At 36.9% G+C, this 6,000-nt stretch overlaps 1 pseudogene; it reads left to right on the forward strand.

Annotated features, from left to right (window-relative positions):
• Positions 1 to 1,458: 1,458 nt before the first annotated feature.
• On the forward strand, positions 1,459 to 1,958 carry LOC114230109 (60S ribosomal protein L17-like; annotated as a pseudogene).
• The last annotated feature ends 4,042 nt before the right edge of the window (positions 1,959 to 6,000 follow it).

Here is a 6,000-nt window from a genome sequence, read left to right on the forward strand (position 1 = left end):
GTACCATTTCCAAGGTCAATAGCATTGTTTGCCATACCTTAACCACTATGGAGTATTGTATAGAAAATTCATTTTAGTTAGGCTCATGTATAAATAATGGCAGTTTTAAGTTGCACATGTCAAAAAAAAAAAGGTAAAACAAATGAGGAAATCTTAGATTATAGAAATGAGTTGGCTATTTTCAAGAGAACTAGAGTGATACAATTACAATGTTTCTTTAATTAAATATATTCCTTCTGTAAGTAATTTAATTTTAGAACTTCAAATTAAATGTTACTTAGTAACCATTAATTTATAGCAGCAAATGGATATTTCATTAACTGTTATGTTTTCAATATGAATAATAATTTGATTAGTAAAAATTCATAAAACAAAGTATTATTGAGGCAACACTTAAAGCAAGATGCAGGAGAAAATATTAACTGGAAACTGTTGAATTTCCCTGAACAAGTTGATTTATCTGAATAGGAAAACATTGCACATGCCATGCAGATATTCCAGGGAAATGTACATACTGCACATGTAATATATTATGAGCCTTCTTTTTTGTTTATGGAATCCAGTGGTATAAAACACTTTAAAATTCTATTTTAAAGTATCAAAAGCATAATTTTGTATCTTTGGAGTTAATAATAATTTTTTTCTTTTTGCCTTAAATCCAAGAGGATTCTTCTATTTGGTTTCTCTTCACTTTTCTTTGAGTGCAACCAGTTTTTTTCTCTAGTCAATTTTGAACATTATGTTTTTCTAGCTTCTTGCTTTGGTTTTAGTCATAAATAGCTAAATTGATGATGAATTTTTTGAAACAATCGTTTTTATATTTAATTTCTTATGAACTAGTCACTATTATAATCTATCTACAGGTATATAGATGAAACTCCAGCACCTTCTGTTCTCTGACTTGGCTTTCTATGTTCCTCTTTTCCTTCTCCTGTCTACATTATTAAATTCAGATACAGATAAATTTTAATGTGCAACTTCAAGCTATTAAAATTAATAAAGTAAAATGTGATAAGCTAAACAACTTGATAATTATCTAAATCACCATAACATTTCTACTTTACCTCTCGAAACCCTACTTAATTCTTTAAACTGCTTCCATGCAATCCTTCTGTGACTTTTTACCCAGCCCAGTCCCGATTCATTCATGTGTTTTGTAAACATTTATTGAGAACCCACTACCTACCGAAAACTGAGCAAAGCTCTGGGAACTCAAAGAGGAATTAGATGCCGTCTGCCCTCAGTGTCTAATGGTGGAGTTAGACATGCAAGCAAATAATTACAAGGGCATGTTTTCAGAGCCGCAACAGAGCAAGAACAAGAAACAAAGAGGTAAAATAAGGAATGTGGAGGGGTGGAATGAGATCAATTCTCACTGGAGAGTACTCCACAAAGCGGTCAGAGGTGACCTCTGAAAATGGTTCGCTATTTACTAGACTCAGAAAACCCCACAACATCATGCGGATCAATTCAAAATCAAGAGGCTCAAATCTTCCTGTTCACTTTAAGAACACTCCTGAAACTGCCCAGGTCCTCAAGGGTATGCATATTGGAAAAGCCACCAAGTATCTGAAGGATGTCACTTTAAAGAAACAGTGTGCCATTCCATCTTTACCAGTGGTGGAGATGGTAGATGTGCCCAGGTGAAGCAGTGGGGCTGGACACAGGGTCGGTGGCCCAACATGAGTGCTGAATTTTTGCTGCATATGCTTAAAAATACAGAGAGTAATGCTGAACTTAAGGCTTTAGATGTAGACTCTCTGGTCATTGAGCAGATTCAGATGATGTAGCATAAAACCTACAGAGCTCATGGGCGGATTAACCCACACATGAGCTCTCCCTGCCACATTGAGAGGATCCTCACTGAAAAGGATCTGATTGTTCCTAAACCAGAAAAGGAGGTTGCACAGAAGAAAAAGATATCACAGAAGAAACGAAAGCTTATAGCCTGGGAGTAAATTCAGCATAAAATAAATCTAATAAAAGTAAAAGCAGAAAAAAAAGAGTACTTCAAAGAATTCAAAATGGATCTCAAACCTGTGTGTGTGTGTATGTGTGTATGCACGTGTGTGTGTATGCACGTGTGTGTGTGCATATGTGTGTATTTTGGATTTCTTAAGGATTCCTGGACCTGTCTTTTCATTTCCTTAGGGATTAACATCCTAATTAATAGGATAATTATATTTACAATTATACTCTTGTATAGGACTTAATAGTAATGGAGCATATTATTTAGTGAAAATGTGTCTGATGTGATAGAGAAGTTGTATTTCCCACTCCTGGTTGGCCTGAGTACATTTATGATGGGTGTGTGTCCTGCTACTTATACCTCTAACTCATTTAATGAAGTTGTGATATGTAGGGCTGGTTTATTTCATCTTTGAGTAGCCTTTTTACTTGATTATACACAAAAGAGAGATTAACAGATTTAGGTAAAGAAAAAACTCAGAGAAATCACTTATTTGTCAGAAAATGGAAATCATTTTTATTCTGCTGAGAGAAAAGGCACTTTTGTTTATAATATGATTTAATTTTTAAAAATTTAATTATAGCTTTTAATATAAAGCTTTAGATTCTAAAAACATAATAGTAATTACAATAGACACTGTTGAATTCTTACATAGATATTTCTACCCAATTGAAGAACTCATTTAACAATGAGGCTTAATATCACATTTATTTGCTACATTACGTGTATCTTAACCAGAATTTGCTATTTTGTAGTAATAGCTTGGGTTTCTTTTTGTGCAGCATTAAGATGCTAATAGCAACTTTTCACCCTTTGCTGGCTAGTTTTGCCTAGTTACAGAATAATTTACTACACTGGCAAAGAATAGTCAGAAACTGGAATTACTCCGGAGAAAAAGAAATTCTTTAAATTCAAATTGCTGTATTATATTTCAAGCAAATTGTATTAGCTTTTTCAAAGAATCTTATTAAATGCCATTAGCAGCCTTGCTATCCCCATGAGGTAGTAGCTTCTCAATCTATGGATAAAAAAAAAATGAAGTTCAATGATTTGCTCAGAGTCAAAGGAAATGGCTATGTGAGTCTTGATATTGAGAAAAAGTATTATTTCTTAGAAAAGCTTTTAGGGCTTTTACTCAAATCACTGGTCCAGACCTGCCCCACATTCCTGCAGCCAGAACATTGCTCAGATCTCTATGTGATTAATCTCAAAACACTTTCAAGCAATTGATATACCAACAAAACCTAAAATGACCCATTACCCAGCATATTTGAAAGAGATTGTGAAGTGTTTCCCATTTTTTATATAAATATTTGAGAAGGCTTTGGATGTCTTCTCAAGGTTAACTATACTTATATACTCATAAACCAGTATTTGACATCTGACATAAGTATCAAAAGAAAGAAAAACCTACAGTTATCTACTGCCATTTAAGCATTCAAGACACTCAAGGATTTATGTTTCCCTGAAGAACTAGGGTGGTTCTTGGGCAGGAATGCACTTTTTGCTTGTAAATAGGCATGTTAAATATTGTTTTAAAATTTTCAATCATTTTTTAAATTTTTCAATGGTAATTGACCTATATTAGTTTCAGTTATACACCCCAATGATTAGACATTATATAAATTACTAAGTGATCATCCAGATAAGTTTCATACCCATCTGATACCACCCATAGTTATTAGAATATTTATTAACTATATTCCCTATGCTGTACTTTGCATCCCCATGACCATTCTGTTACTACCAATTTGTACTTCTTAATAACCTCTTCACCTTTTTCACCCAATCCCTCAACCCCTTTCCCATCTGGCAAATGTCATAATATTCACTGTATCTCTGAGTCTGTTTCTGTTCTGCTTGTTTGTTTATGTTTTTTAGACTCAATTGTTGATAGATATGAATTTATTGCCATTTTATTGTTCATATTTTTTATCTTTTCTTTCTTTTTTTCTGTTTCTTATTACATCAAACCCTTTAACATTTCATGTAATACTGGTTTGGTGGTGATGAACTCCTTAACTTTTTTTTTTTTTTTTTATCAAAGAAGCACTTTATATGTCCTTGGATTCTAAATGATAGCTTTGCTGGGTTGGGTAACTTGGTTGTAACTCCTTGCTTTTGAAAACATCATTTTGAATATTTCTTGCCTGCAAAGCTTCTGTTGAGAAATCAGCTGACAGTCTTATGGGAGCTCCCTTGTAGGTAACTAACTGCTTCTCTCTTGCTACTTCTAGGATTCTCTCTTTGTCTTTAAACTTCTGCATTTTAATTATGATGTTCTTGGTGTGGGCTTCTTGGGGTTCATCTTGTTTGGGACTCTGTACTTCCTGGATTTATATGTCTATTTCCTTAACCAGATTAGGGAAGTTTTCTATCATCATTTTTAAAAATGGATTTTCAATTTTTTCAGTCTCTCTTCTTCCATCACCACCATGATGCCAATGTTGGTATATTTGAAGTTGTCCCAGAAGCTTCTTACATTATCCTCATTTTTTGGATTATTTTTTTCTTTTTGCTGTTCTGGTTGGGTGTTTTTTATTTCCTTATATACCATATTACTGATTTGATTCTTGGCTTCATCTACTCTACTGTTGATATCCTGTAAATTATTCTTCATTTCAGTTAGTGTATCCTTAATTTCTGACTGGTTCTTTTTTATGGTTTCCATATATTGTTGAAGTTCTTTTTAAGTTCATCTACTCCTCCCCTAAGTTCATTGAGTACCATTATAATTAGTGTTTTGAACTGTGCATCTAGTAGATTGCTTGTCTCTATTTTATTTTAGTTCTTTTTTCTGGGGTTTGTTCTGTTCTTTCATTTAGGACATGTTATTTGTTTCCTCATTTTGGCAACCTCCTTGTGTTTGTCTCTATGTATTAGGTAGAGGTGCTACATCTCCCATATTTGGTAGAGTGGCCTAATGCAGTAGGTGTCCTGTAGGTTTCAGTGGCACAGCCTCCTCATTCACTCAAGCTGGGCATTCCAGATATGTTCACTCCCTCACCCCCCATCCCCCAGTGTGGGCTGTGTATACCCTCCTGTTGTATTTGAGCCTTGATTGATGTTGGCACATCAGTGGGAGAGATTTATCCCCAGGCCTATTGGCTGCAAGGACTGGCTGCAACCACCATGGAGGATCAGCTTTGCTGAGGCCCACCACATGGAGTAGGACTTACTTCAGCAGGGCTCTGGTGTCTGCTGAGTATGCCCCTTGATTATGTCACTTGTGGATGTGGTTGGGTGGTGCTTCAATGTGGTCTGAAGCTGCCCACCAGGTGTGCTGGCTCTGGAGCCTTCCAGGAAGTGAAGGCCAAGGTCAGCTGCTGCTTGTGTTCTTCCCAGGGTCACCTGGCTTAATGGCTGGGATCTGCAGATGGCTGCTACTTGTGCTGGGCTTGGAGGCACCCAGGTGAGGCCAAGCTATGAACCAAGGCCAGTTGCCATTAGTGCCAGAATTGGGACCACTTAGCAAGAAGTACAGGTCATGCTAAAGCCAAATATGCTGCTTTTTTGAGAGCATGAGCCAAGATAGGCCATTCATATAGAAAAACTACTGAAAACAGCAAGTTGGTGGGGCAGGATCATAGGGAATGGCTAGGGTGGGGCAAACAGTGTGAGCCAGGTTGATAGAGTCAGATATGGTGCCCTCCTGCTGGCTCTGTAGTGGGCAGGGATGACTTAGAAAGGGAACAATGTCCTCTGCCAGCACTTTTATCTGGCAGAAAGCCCCTCCAGCTCTTGCCATGATGCCAGAAATTTCAATTCCTCTTTGTATGCCCTCAGTATCTTTTGAGCTACTGTTCTAGTGCTGGAGCTCAGAGGGAGTGACTCTGAGTAAGTCTGTGTGTGGGCCCTTTAAGAAGAACTGCCTGGGACTGCAGCAGACCTCTGTCTCATTCAGCCACAATCCCCACTGGCTTTTATAGCTAGAAGTTATGAGGACTTATCTTCCTGGCACTTGAACCTTTGGCTGGGGGCCTGGTGTGAGGCTGAGACCCCTTGTTCCTCAGAGGGGGTCTCCATAGCCA

This window comes from Eptesicus fuscus, chromosome 10 (assembly GCF_027574615.1).
Source record: "Eptesicus fuscus isolate TK198812 chromosome 10, DD_ASM_mEF_20220401, whole genome shotgun sequence".
NCBI classification, from domain to species: domain Eukaryota; kingdom Metazoa; phylum Chordata; class Mammalia; order Chiroptera; family Vespertilionidae; genus Eptesicus; species Eptesicus fuscus.